The 15157-nt window shown below is 39.4% G+C and overlaps 1 pseudogene; it reads right to left on the bottom strand.

The window, feature by feature from the left end:
* Positions 1-11694: 11694 nt before the first annotated feature.
* LOC132551867 (uncharacterized) lies at positions 11695-13736 on the bottom strand (annotated as a pseudogene).
* Positions 13737-15157: the final 1421 nt, after the last annotated feature.

Genomic DNA, 15157 nt, shown 5'->3' with positions numbered 1-15157 from the left:
CGGCCACCCCCAACTGGACAAACTTCGTAGGTCACGTCGGACACGATCTTCGTCACGGAAAAAGGACCGCGCCAAAACGCAGTCAACTTAGGACTAGTACCGGGCGTGACAGTCGGGAAATAAACCCACACACGATCTTTTATTTTCAGTTTCCTGTTTGCGGACCTTTGATCGTAATACCGTTTCTGGCGCAGTGCAGAAGCCCGAGTAAACTGTCGAACATATGTGTAAGCCTGTTGCAGAGACTGCTGGACAAAGGTAACCCACTGCCCTACAGTTTTTTTTGCTCTCCTCAGGTACCTTTCCAATCATCACATCCACCGGCATAGCAATTTCCCGCCCTAACATCAGGTAGTTCGGTGTGAAGTTTGTTGAATCGTGTACTGACGACCTGTAAGCCATCATCAAATATGGCAGCTGAACGTCCCAGTCAGTCTGATTTTCTTTCACGTAAGCTTTTAACATCTCCTTCAACGTCCTATTAAACCGCTCTATCATTCCGTCGCTCTGTGGGTGGTAGGGTGTGGTACGAGTTCGCTGGATGCCCAACATCTCACACATCTGCTTAAATAAAGAACTTTCAAATTGTCGTCCCTGGTCGGTATGTATGTATATTGGTGTGCCGAATCTGCTTATTACTTCTTCCACTAGTATATTAGTGACGGTAATAGCCTCCTGATCCGGCATTGGGAACGCTTCCGTCCATTTTGTAAAGTAGTCACCAATTACTAAAACATATCGATTCCCATCTTCTGTTCGCGGTAAGGGTCCTGTGATGTCAATTGCAATGCGTTCCATAGGCATGCCGCTTTGAGCAATCTGCATCGGAGCCCTTCTCATCTGATTGGAAGTTTTGCCCTTTGCGCACTTTTCACAACTGATTATCCACTGACGCACATCTTTCTGGAGTCCAGGCCAGTAGTATCGTTGTCTTAACCTCTTCAGGCTTCTGCGAATTCCCAAATGACCTCCGCTTCTTCCGTCATGGATTTGTTTCAAGACGGTTGCTCTTAAATGCCGAGGCACAAGGATCTGCCATATCAAACTCTGTTTCCTGGTGTCATTCCAGGAACGACACACAACCCCATCCTTTATCTTGAATCTATCAAATTGCGCCCAATAAGATTTTAATTCACTACCTTCTGCACTTACATCCTTCCAGTCTGGCCGTTTGTGATCTTTTATCCAGGATTTGAGTGATGAAATCGCATTATCCTTTTCCTGGTCATCCTGTATATGGGGTTTCTCAGTTGGTTCTTCATGTTTGCCAGTTATGACACGTACACGCTTTGCGTTTTGCTTGAGTCTTGCCGTTCTTTTGCCGCACTGAGGACAGGGGATACGGCTTAAACCATCCGCATTCCCGTGTTGTTTTCCAGATCTGTGCTGAATGTCATATTCGAACGCCGACAAAATCTCTATCCATCTTGCAGTTTGGCCTTCCAGTTCTTTCTTTTTCATGATCCAGCGGAGCGCGCTATGATCCGTTCGTACCAAAAATCGTTTACCCGTCAAATAATGACGGTAGTAACGCATGAAATAGACAACGGCAAGCAATTCTTTACGCGTTACGCAGTAGCGGCGCTCACTTTTGGTCAGTATTCTGCTGCCGTAAGAGATCACACGTTCAGCGCCATTCTGTATCTGGGACAAAACAGCGCCTATGCTTGAATTACTAGCGTCTGTATCAAGTATGAACGGTAGCTCGAAGTTCGGGTGCGCTAATATAGGCGTTGAGGTAAGCTTCCTTTTCAAAGCATCAAATGCGTTTTGACACTCGTCCGACCAGACAAACTTTTCTGTTTTTCCCGTGAGTTTGTGCAATGGTGCAGCTATACGTGAGAAACTCTCGATGAATTTCCTATAATAACTACAGAGACCTAGGAAACTTCGAACTTCTGTCGTACTTGTTGGAACTGGCCATCCACTGACCTTGGCAGTCTTCTCTGGATCTGTTTCTATTCCTCTGACTGAAACAACGTGTCCCAAAAATGACACTTTTCGGGAGAAGAGAGTGCACTTTCGTGGTTTCAGCTTTAACCCAGCGTTTGCTAACCTGTCGAAAACCTTTCTCATATTATTCATGCATTCTGTAAATGTCTTCCCGTGAACTATAATGTCGTCCAAGTAGATAAGGCAAACTTCCCACTGCAACCCGGCCATCACTACCTCCATAAGGCGCTCAAAAGTTGCCGGCGCATTGCAAAGACCGAATGGCAATACCGTGAACTGAAAAAGACCCTTTCGTGTTACAAAAGCAGTTTTCGCTTTATCGACGGGATCCATTGCGATTTGCCAATAACCGGAAGACAGATCTAAAGTGGAGAACCACTGTGCTCCGCATAGCTTGTCAAGCAAATCGTCGATTCTGGGTAGCGGGTACGCATCTTTAATAGTTAAGTCATTTAAGCCGCGATAGTCGACACAAAAACGTGTTTTGCCGTCCTTCTTTTTGACAAGTACTATCCCCGAAGCCCAAGGACCACTACTTCGTTCGATGATTCCTCTTTGCAACATTTCGTCAACCTGGCGGTCTGCTTCCTTCTGTGAGTGAAATGGCAAGCGGCGAGGGGGTTGCTTAATCGGCTTTGCATTCCCTGTATTTATTTGGTGCTTTACAATATCGGTCTGGCCAAGGTCCTGATCATCCTTTGAAAACAATTCCGAATATTCGCACAAGAGCTCCTTTACGTCTTGGCTTTGATCTTCATCAAGGTTTTCGATAGTGCTTTTGTATAACTTTTGCAGGTGTTCTGGAATTGTGGCTTTTGTTCGGCACTGTGCCACTTTTCGTACGACTTGTGAAACAGGCTCAAATGTTCCGACTGTTGTATCCTTGTACAAAGTCTGGGCTTCGTCTGTTGGATTCAGTAACCGAATTGGGACGAATTTTGTACCTTTGATAAGGGTGCGTCCTAAAATTGCGTTGCCAGTTTTGTTTTTACCTTCTATCGGTTCTACTATTCCATACGTCTCATGAAGGCCACTGCTGTTAAGTTCTCCTTTAATGATTACTTCATGGCGCGGCGGTATAGTCGTATTTTCAGCAATGGTAATTCTGCTGCAACCAAATCGGCCAACCAAACGACAAGGTATCACCTTCCCTTCTGTAGTTAGAGTATTCTTGTGTAAATCAATGTGACAACCACTCTGCCGCAAAAAATCAAGGCCAATGATACCATCGGCCGTGATATCAGCTACGACCGCCTCCAAATCCATTGCATTGGTGCCGATCGTCACGCGAAATGCCGACTTCCCAAAAATCGACATAGGTTCACCATTAGCTGTTAGAATATCTCTGGAAAACTCCTGTAAAACTGGTCGATTTTTTTCGGGGATGCTTTTATATACATCATACGAGAGGAGCGTTAACGTGGCACCTGTGTCTATTAGCAAACTGGTCGTGAAGCCATTTACATCAGTTGTGACATACATTCCTGACTCTAGCTGGTGATACCCTGCTCCCATATTCGCCCTCCTGGCGTTATTTTCGGCACCTCCATTCTGTCTTTTGGGGCAATTACGCTTGAAATGCCCTGGTTCTCCGCAGAAATAGCAGTTGTTCTTCCCTTTGTCCCGAGGTCTTCTTTGACATTCTTTAAGGGACCTAATTTCTTTTGCCAACTCCTCCACAATGTCGTGCAATGTGGCTAATGGGTCAGGTTTAGTAATATCCTTGGCCTGCTCGCCAGACTCGGCAACCCTGGCATGTGGTCTGTAATCCGGACGACATCTCTCGGCTTTTTCAAAAGCTTCTAGTTCTACCGCCGAACGGACAGCTTCATTCAAGTCAGATGGTCTACTTTGCTGAACACGAATTCGCAACTCGGAACTGGGCAATGCATCTATGAAGGAATCTTTGGCCAAAATTTGCCAGATTTCTGGCGTTGCGCTATGATACGCCAGCTGAGTGAGTCTCAAAATGCCTTGTGCCAGTTCCGGCAAGCTTTCCCCAGGTTTCGCGCAACGACTTTTTAGTTGAGCACGATATAGTTCCGTTTGGTTTTCGGGCGAGAACCTTTGCTGCAACGCTGTACATAACGAGTGGTAATCGGATCTGTTGGTAGTTTTCATATTTCCAAGCACTCCCTGTGCCAGACCACGTAAGTTTACAGCCAAATACATCCCCTTTGCCAGATATGACCATTTATTTATCTCGGCACACATATCAAAGTGTGTTTTGAAGTCTATCCAAGACGTCAGTCCATCAAAAGTTGCTGGTTTCACCCTTCCAGTCACTGGTCTCTGGTCGTCGGTACGATATGAAATTTCAAACGCCGGCTTTTCTTTCCGCCAGTTACCCCTGTCATCATACACCGTAACTCGTGGTTGAAACGGAGTCGTGCTGGATTTTGCTCTGTAAAACGGCGGGGAATACCCCATATGCTCGTTCACTACATTCGTTTGTTCCATACCGTTTTTGTTTTGCATCATCTTGGCCGGGCCGGCGGCTTGAAATTCCTTTTCGCTAGCTACGTGCCGGAACCGGCCGGCATATTGCCAATCGTGCAACGATTCCGGTGTTGCCGCCGGATATTTCTTTGGACGGGCGCCTATAGAATCTTTATCATATTTCTGGCGTTCTGTTCCACATGTTTGCATTCTTTCTTCTAATGGAGCACCTTGTGGCTCGACACCATAACGTCGACGTTCCGCCGCATATGTTTGCATTCTCTCATCCGCTGGAGTTGATATACGCTTGTGACGCCTGTCGTCTGTGCCCTGCAAGCTGTCAAGGTCGGATTCCAATCTATCTACCGTCTTGTAAAGCTCTGTTAACGTATCCATCTTCTTTACGCACAAAATTGTTAAGCAACAAAACAAAACAATAGAATCCCACCGCTGCCACCAAAAATGTAAGGGATTTCCTTTTCAGTCCGGGTCCTTTTGGCTATCAGTTGCTTTCGAGAGCGCCCTCTGCCGAGTTGGCGTAGCCGCAAATTATTCACAAACAACAGTTGTCGACAAATACAAGTTTTATTTGACACAGTTCACAAAGGACATTTCTACAAATAATACTCTCACAGTAGACATTAAGTAGACAGTATTTGCGTTGCTATTGGGAGTACGCCTCTAGGTGTGAAATTATGCGTAAGTTAAGTAATGCGCCGGCAAATTTGGTGTTACTGGCCTAAACAGACTTGGCAGGCGCAATGACGGCGTTACGCCCGCATTACGCCGGCGTCAGTAATAGCGTGTCTTTAAAAGTACATTGACAACGCAGTGTGAGGCACCCACATCGCCGTTGACTATCCCTCTTTCGCCCGTCCCGTGATATTCTTAACCGGCGTCCTTGGCAACCTGTCGCCAATCTCCCGGCGCCCGCGTTGCCCCTTACGCCAAACCCTGACGTCTTCGCCAAACTCTATACCTCAGCGATATACCCGGATTTACTGGCGATGTCAGTTTTTCCTCACTGCGTTACCATGTGCACCGTATTCATGCCCTGGTTGCTCACCAACTATCCTTGTGTCCTTTATCAGCTCCAGCGAATGAGAGACCTGTGACACTGAAATTCCGGCCTTATATACCCGTAGGTTAACCTCAACAATGAGGACGTACTCCCTTATCGTTACTAAAGGCGTATGCTATATGAATTCAATTCAATTACAAAAGCTCGTGCATGGACAAAAGGTATTACGCTTATATACAGAGCAATGCTACAATACGTTACGCTCAAATGATTCACAGGTAAATCGATATACAAAAACAAATAAATATTAGCGTGCGCTGAAATAACAAATGTTTTTACAATTAACATCAAAATTACGAGGACCATGACATAGTGCAAATTTATATAAAGCACAAAACATTACAAGTACATACAATGTACAATTAAACCAATAAAAATGTAACGGTAATCTTAAGTACATACAATGTACAATTAAACCAATAAAAATTAAATGGTAATCCTGCTGTATCCCTGAACGTGCATTTTATCTCTGGACACTCCCATGTTGATTAAAATATAATTATAATTAATTATTCTCTTTCGCATAAAGTTATTGTGAATGCAGTCACTGTACCGGTCATGATAGGCCAGGGAAATTTAGTTTTTCTCTTAATATAGACATCTCAACTTTGTTTACCAGCAATACCCACAAAATTAAATTTAGATTAATAATTTTCTCTCTACATTTTCCAGAAAAAAAAATCAAAGCTTCCAACGATCACTTTTGATCCTCCTAGTCTGTCTACTTTTGAATACGAAGACTCAGAAGTTGAAAGGTAAATATTGAATTTGTACTGTTTTTACTTGATGCACAATGTCATATGTCAAGGACATTATTCTAGTATGCACTATTGTTATATTACTAAAGACCAAATTGGGACATATTTGGTTTGAAGCTAGCTACGGGAGACATGCTTTTGGTTAGCGAACAAATTCCAGTTTTTTGATAAATTGGTGTTTAAACAATGTCACTCAACAAAATACATTGTACTACTTCTGCTTAGCTGAAGTGTCTTGATTTAATCTAGCTAAATATGTACAAGCATTTATATATATGGGGAAGTAAATTTATAGGTATATTTATTGATTTAGAAAAGATAAATTTTTCCAGGTATCACTAGTAGCTAGTTTTGATATTCAATACCATTGCATTTCTATTATATCACAGAATGGAATGTGATGATAGCATGGTGGACACCTTGCCAGCAGGATCAGCTTATGTTGACAGAGAACTTACAAAAGGCTGTCCTGTTCTAAATTCATCCAAGTCGACAGAATGTAACGGTGAAGACGATTCGGATGTGTCTTTGAGCGACGAGGAATTTGACAGTGCTAGTTCTAGTGATGAAGAATTTGACAATGAAAATGAAGTTGTTAAAAATTACAATGTTAGTGATACCTGGTCATTTACATACGACAAAAACTTGTATACCAGTGGAATAGCTTGTGAAATGATGCCAGGTTCAATTATATCAGTATTGCAATGGTTAGCTATGAATTTTTATACATTCTCGTCACACTCAATGAGCAAAAGTTCATTTTCTTGCAACCTTAACATTCAGAAGATACTACATACCTCCAACAAAGATTGCCAGATGTCAATGGAGTTGCCTTCAAATTATTGTAAAGCAAGGAAAATGGTGGATCAATATATAGTAAAGAAACTAATTTTCAAATGTTGTGTTAATGACTGCATAGTGTACAAAAACAACACAAATACTAATCTGAAGTGCCAAAAGTGTGATTCAACTAAAACCAAACAATTTATTTATCTACCCACTGTACCGAGAATTGCACGAATTTATGGTGAAAAAACTTGGCTAAACTAGTTCAGTTACATGGAGGCAGATTGGCGCACAATTTCAAACCAGAAATGTGGGATTATTCAGGATTCACCTGCATGGCAGGAAGTATATGATAAAAGTGGACTCTTTAAAGGAGACTATACAGGATTATCGTTTGCATTTGAGGCGGATGGTGGTAACCCATACCACAACCAAGGAATTGCATATTCAATGACACCTATGATGCTAACTTTGTTGAATCTTCCTAGGAAAATTCAAAATCTGTTTGGAAACATTTTCTTGGTCGGCATAGTTCCAGGAACAGGTCGATCAGAAGCTCTAAAATTAGATCCCTATCTGCAGCTTATGGTTGATGAGCTACTCTATCTCACAGAATGTCAGACAATTGACAGTTACAGAAATGCTCCTATAAATGAGAAAATCAAACTACTTCTGTTTGTTTTAGACTACCCGGGAAAAAGTATTTTCTCAACATGGAAGCGGTAGCTTAGCACAATTTCATTGGTGTCGTATTAGAAGACGCCATTGTAAACATCTGGACAAGGTGATATATTTGTCAAATAGGTCATACTTGGCCTTGAGCGATCCATTACGCTTGGACAAGACTTTTCTTGACAAGAATACAGATTTTTCCGTGGCACCAAGGGAAAGAAAAATGGAAGAGGAAAAGAATTTTCGAAAAGCTTATGACACCGCTGACAAAATGGTTAATAAGAAGTTAGTAGCAACAGCAACAGGCTGCAAAAGTTCATATGTGTTAGAAAAGCTCCCAGGTCATGACCGATTAAAGGAATCAATTCCGGATTCTTGCCACACAATTAAGGATTTGATATATAACATTATGAATTTGTTGGTGAAAAAGAGTGATGTGAAAAAGATATTTTCAGCAGAATCAGATTTAGGTAGGTTAACAGCTGTGAACAATACAAGTACATCAGACAGTCACAGACAAGCGGATGATATAAATATTAAGAACAACCACAAGAAACGAAGGACATGTACTGAGATTGATCTACAGTCACAGACAAGCGGATGATATAAATATTAAGAACAACCACAAGAAACGAAGGACATGTACTGAGATTGATCTACCATATGTTCTTACAAATGAGGAAATCGAGCGTGCGGATGAAAGGGCGAAAAATACTTGTTCCACATGGTTTTGGCTTAAAACCTTCACCATTTATTTGTAAAAACCGAAGTGCTTTGAAAAGCCATGACTGGAAGCAGATTGCTACACACGGAATTATTAAATACTGCTTACTTGGTTGTCTCTCTGAGAATTGTAGAAATACCTTATTCATATTATTGGACAGTATTACTTAAATATGTTCTGAATGCGTGTTTATTGATGACTTGGATGAAATGGAAGGTGGACTCAACAGAGCACTTGCTCCTTTAGAGCGTGATTTTCCACTATCTCTACAAAATATAACAACCCATATTGTTCACCATATAGTAAATGTAGTATATAGTATAGACATTATGGTCCTGTATATGGTACATGGATGTACCACTTTGAAAGATTTAACTCATGGATATGCACGGGAGTCTTCAAGAAGCGTCATCCAGAGGCTACAGTAATGGAGACTTTCGCAATTTTTGATTGGTGTAATTTCATGATTTCAACAAGAAGGATGCCTTCTAATTACGCTGCAACTACAGAGCACCTGGAAGTTAAATGTGATGGTAATCATGAACTGGTATTCGAGGCTGGTATTGGAATTTGTTTGCCTGGCAAAGAGTTACGGTTTTTACATAGTGCACTGGCCAAAGAAGGTTGTGTGTGTTGTGGCAAATGTACCATCAGGAGGCTTCGTCCCACAGAGTGTTACAATCAGAGACAGGACGTTCCATATATTATACGACTTCTGCTAAGTCAGGTCGAGAGTCGGCTCAAACAAAGTCATGCTATGTTTGATTGAAACCACCAGAGGAAGACCAAATAACTACTAGTCAGTTTGTGAATTTTGGTATCATTTTAGATTTTTATCACCATATAACGGAAGATGGTGTACAAGCTACATTGACCTGTGTTAAAACATATACTAATGCTGAATGTAATGTTACCAAACTGTGGAAGTGCCCATTGCTTCAGAGAAGTCTAAGCAATTCATTCACGTCAAGAAGTTATCCAAACCGCTTGTGAGTGTAGAGGAAGATGGTTATTTATGGTTCTTGGACAGCGGGAAGTTGCCCTTTTAAACTTCGTGAGGCAAAAAGTGTGGCAATGAATGACAAAGACCAATTAATGTAGCTAGGTTTGCATACGTTCTATAAAATTATATTTTGCTTCAAAATAGGATATTGCATGTGTACTGATCCTGCTGGAAAACTTCTACTTAGAAAAAAACACTGATCATATAGTACATGTCTTTCAGAAAACCTTTTAAAATAATTCAATTTGGTTGATTTTTGAAAATATGATATGATCAATGCAGAATGTTTAACACATACTTATATATAAGCTAATGAAATAGAATGGACTTCCATTATAAAATGAAGTGAAAAATCTTATCTGAATTTTTTCCTTGAATTTAATTTTCTGTTCCAAGAATATATATACAAAAAATTATGTAACTATGTATTTCAACATAAAATTATCTTATGTACTAGTGAACGAAACATACTGTATATGAACTTTTCTTATTTTTATCTGGTAAATCATCATTGCATTTCTTTTAGTGTACAGTGCTCATTTTAATTTTTATAACATTTTTTCTTGGTCTGATGACATCCAAGCTACATGATGCATAATACTATAGCTTTGCATTTTTGCCATATCTTTTAGTAATGACAATTACATTATGATCACAATATCTTACGGCCATTGATCAGAAAAATTAATGGGTATTACATATATACCTGAGTAGTAATGACCATTACATTATAGTAGCAAAAAAATAATGGCAATTACAAAATAATGTTATTCCCATTAAATAGATGAAAAACACGAAATAATGACCATTATTTTACTTATGCTCATTATAGTTTAATAATTAATAGAAAAGTAATTGAAATTTGAAAAAATATAATGTCCATTAAATAGCTGACCTATCGGTTTTAACAGAAAACAAAAAACATGAAATAATGTTCTACTTTTAATGAAAACAGGGTTTTTAATGGGTTTGTAATGGTTTTGTAATAGTATTGTAATGACTGTGCTGGTCAGTAGTGTGATATGATTGATTTTTTTTAAAAAACATTATTCAGTGCTGAAGGGTGAAAATACTCAACCAGCTCAAAAGTCATTAAACAACTTTCAATCAAATTTTCATATGATATATTATGAAGAATTCTATCCACGAGTTGGATTAACAATAAACGACCAATGAGACTCTTGTGTGCATACAATGTTTTGATTAGTATGTTAGTGCATTTGCATTTATATGATAATAAGAATAGAAATGAATTTTATGTTGTAAGAGCATGCAAGCTTTTGTGGGAGTATCCATTGAATAGTTTTCATTTAACATAAAATATTTACACGAAAAGTGCAAACATATAAAATTTATTTCATGAAATAAATACATTTGTGTTAGATGGTTACTTTATATATTCATGTATATATATATATGTATAATTGTCATAATCCTACAGATGTTCTTCACATTATAATGTTATGTAAGTTGGCTCTTGCATGATTTTGTTATTTGGAATAAGATCTTGAACTCTGACCACCTGTTGACCATCTGTTACCCTATGTAGTTTGTATCTCTTGTTATTTGGATGTTATGTGTGCGCACGTGTTAGCTAAGAGGGCCGTGTAGGGCAACTCGCTATGCGGTCACGGTTTTAGCTTGACCAGTCAGAGGGGCTGTTCATGTGACCAGCGGCAGTAGCCGTGATGCTAGGCGGTCAGGGCCTGGATTGACCAATCAGCGAGGCGCGCACCTCTTCGTGATTTTGACCGCGTCATATCTTCATCACTCCTCATAATTTTTCTGCTGCAGTGATTACGTTTAATATCTTTCGAAGTCCCACCCATACCACACTCCCACATTTTGTCTTGAGCCAGCTTATATATCCATGTTTTTTTTGGTGTTTTTTTTTAAATTCAAACTTATGTTTGTATGCCGATAATTTGTACTCCATCTTTTTGTTGTACATATAGACTGAAGTTAATGTCATTCAGATCTATATATTATATAACAACAGTGATTAATATTATGGTTGTATTTGAAATGTTCCTGTCATTTAATAAATGACCATTTGACAACATTTCTTTTCCCTGTTGTTGTTTGTTTATAAGATATGTATAACAAATAACAAGTGGCAGTCTCTGAGCTGGGTTACCGTGCTAACACAAAAATAAATATAATGGAAATTATAATCTATTAAAAACTTTTTGTTTTTTGTTTTAAATCATTTTTTTCAGAACTGTTCCTGTCATATACAATTTGTAAAAATAGTATTTTTTTTATTGTTAATCACTACTTATGCAGGACTGTCTGGTATGTTGCCATTATGGTACTCTCTGAATGCTTGATAGGCTGTGCACAACACGTACACATCTAAACACACTGAGGAAAAACCAGGATGCTGTGTAATGCATTTCAGATCAGGAAATTCTTTCATTACATGCTGTACCTGCATTATTTCAGCACAGGAAATGCAATCGGAAGCTGTTGGCATGTCATGGCATTTTCACGTTGACACCTGTGACAAAAGAATAGTATATGAGAACAAAGGGGGAAAATACATGGACAAGAAAATAATGAAAAGGACTTTGAATGAATTTACCTCATCCTGGTGCAAATACAATTTGTACATTATTGTTTCTTATGTAAACATACCATCAAGTAATAACAATTAAGTGACACTTGCAATCACTAGAAATTCCGCTAAATGTTATCTCATAAAATACCTTTTTGTTGACACTAATAATGTAATAATACTAGTTGTAAAATAAATTAAATGATCGACATTTTAATGTATGCATTACACTTTAAATTATTTAGACTGTTGTCATTATTAAACTATAACTACAATTTACTTTTGAGCAAATAGTAATCAAATATCACTGTATATATGTCCTGATATCAGACACTCAACTGCGCAATGTCGGCATTTCTGAAGGCCTACATATATATTTTAATCAGTAAAATAAATTACAAGAGCCCGCGATGTTACATGTTGTTTATACCGTAAATCGAAACAATGGACGTTAATATAATAACTAGTGATGATTCTGATGACAATGTATGACATGAAATTTCAACGTAAGTAAATATAAAAGCTGGTATTTGAACTCACCAGTCGGTTGAACCCAAGCGCTCCTGTACTGTTGCTGGCAGAATGCTATCTAAATCTTTGTCAATTCCTACTTCTGGTTCGCATTGGTATGGCTGAATCCCTTCTGCATCATTGTAACGTGTAGAGGGTGTTCGTACCGAGTTATTTCCTGGAATCACTGTATTTGAGTACACAGTATATAAACATTGTATCTATAACCTAGCATAACACCTTAAGTACAAATATATACAAATATGAGCGAGCTTATCCGAGCTCAGAGTTACGCCTAATAACCATTAAATATACAAAGTTACCCTACAGTATATATTACCAAACAAATGAGCTGCCTAGCTTACAGATATCTACACAACAATTTAACATTACCTGTTGTAAATGTCTTGACTATTTGTCTATATATATTATGAACACAAGATTTGACATACCGGGTATAAGGAATTTATTAACTTACATACAGAAATATACAATGAGCAGTAATCCTCACCACTCACTGCGCTATTTACAATGAGATGTACAACACACTCAGTTGCCCACTGTACCTACCTACATACAGCTATATTTAACGTAAACAATGAGCAGGCGACTGACAACTGTACAAAGGGGCGCAACTCTAACTGTCCTACCAACTCACACTACTCAACGAACCTACATTGCTATCACGCCCGCAATGGACGAGCAAAACCCCAGGCTATTCACGCGAGTGATCAGGTGAGTTTCCATGTGTATGTATATAACCAGCATAGCAATGAGTCGTGACGCGTGTAACAGAGATACTGGCCGAGTACAAGGCACTATTTCAGCCCTATCCCTCAGCACTGCTCATCTGCACAACAATCTTCGTACACGATCTCCAAACACTTTACAAAACACACCTACCGTATCAAGTACCGCTGGCTAATTAGTTTCGTCAGCTTCTACGGTCAGAGCAAGAGTCAGAAATACAGTGTTTGGCCCCCTTTTATACTGTAAAATATGGCGGGAAACAACCGGAAACAAACACTACAATTGTCTTAGTCACCTAATCCCTTTAACTATATGACCATAAACAATTCAATTATTCAAGTATCTATTTGACACCGAACACGGAAGTAAATCGTAATCGTAGATAGCCTTTACGTAACACTATCTACTTCATAATCTGACAAGGAAAATCCCAAGATAAGTTCGCAATCGCTATTGTCTCTTGCCTCTGACCCGTTGTACGATGATTTACTGTAAGCATCCATGTTGATGGGAGTTCAATTTGTGAGGTCACGAGTTCGTGTGTAGCACTACACATACTTCCGCCACACGCTGATTGGCTTTTCCGGGGGAGGTGCAAGCCGCGATAATTGATAGGTCGTAGCTTTGGTTACAGTGGGTCAATTTTCCTGCGGTTTTTGGCATTGTCATATTTAGTTCATATTCTTTTTACTAGTTCGTTATTTCATGGCACTAAACTATGACTTTAAAAACGCTTGTTAGCGTTGTACTGTTTATTCCTCTGTCGGGATTCTGATATATCCTTTGTAGGCTTTAAGACTTGGACAAACCTAAATGCATGATATCGTCAGCCGAGATAATATGTTAGAAGGCTGATGTTGTTGCCCCAATTCTAAATGAGTGAGATTTGTTATGTCTGCTTTCATAGCCAAGAGCATTACATGCCTTGGTAAGGACACTAGCAAACTGGTATCTAGTTAATGCCTTACCCCCAAAATGACAACAGAGGGCCTGAACAGTTTGGTTTGACCATTAAGTAGTTACGGAGGTTACGGACTGGACAGTAATGGGTACCGTTACTGGTCAATAAAACAGTTGTTCCCTACCATTCTGATTCGTTTTGGAGAACGCCAGATGTACTGTAGCACTATTTGCCTGAAGTGATACTTCTGATATTGTTACTACCCGGTAAGCCATATCCCTACTACTGATAGCTATTTCACCAACGCAGAGTATGCACAACTGAACAATGCTACCTGTGTTATTGGGAGCTACAAATATTGGGAGTACAGATAATATCTCTGCCAACTTACCCACGGTGATAGGCATCCTAGCATCTCTAACCGTATCATTATCTCTTCGGAGACCTTCTAATTATTTTACTACAAAATGTTGAGTTGGATCATTGTGCCCCGACATCTTACAATGGAAACCTAACCCAGCTAAATAAGTCTTGACTGTGGAATATGTATAGGCCTTCTGATACATATAACCTATATATCGCATAACATTTTGTATGGGAGGAGGCCAAGATATATCTAATTGATATTCCTCCTGAAACTGTCTTAAACTTCACAGAGTCAACTCATATGCATCCCTAGTATTTGTAGCAACAGACAGCTTGATTAATTTGTCAACTTAACTGTAAATAGCCTTGAGAGGAACCCTTCTGGTATCCCTGCTGGCTCCTGATTTGCCCAAGGCCGTATTTCTCAAAACGTTGTAAACTGGAAACGAGACAATGCATCTGCAGCTGAATTGCACACTCCAGGTACATGTGTGGCCTCATATTGAATACTATTATGCATACAAGGGCCTTAACAAGGACATGACCCGTGATGACTTCGATGTTTTCTTTTTAAGGATTTTGACCAGACTTTCATTATCAATGTGAAAATCAATTTGTTTAGACCTGAATTCTGATGACTGCTAGTACCAATTCCAG

This window comes from Ylistrum balloti, unplaced genomic scaffold (assembly GCF_031769215.1).
Source record: "Ylistrum balloti isolate Yb309-2 unplaced genomic scaffold, AGI_CSIRO_Ybal_v1 Utg370222, whole genome shotgun sequence".
NCBI classification, from domain to species: domain Eukaryota; kingdom Metazoa; phylum Mollusca; class Bivalvia; order Pectinida; family Pectinidae; genus Ylistrum; species Ylistrum balloti.
Note: the sequence above shows the minus strand (reverse complement) of the source record. Positions and strands in the feature narration are given on the sequence as shown.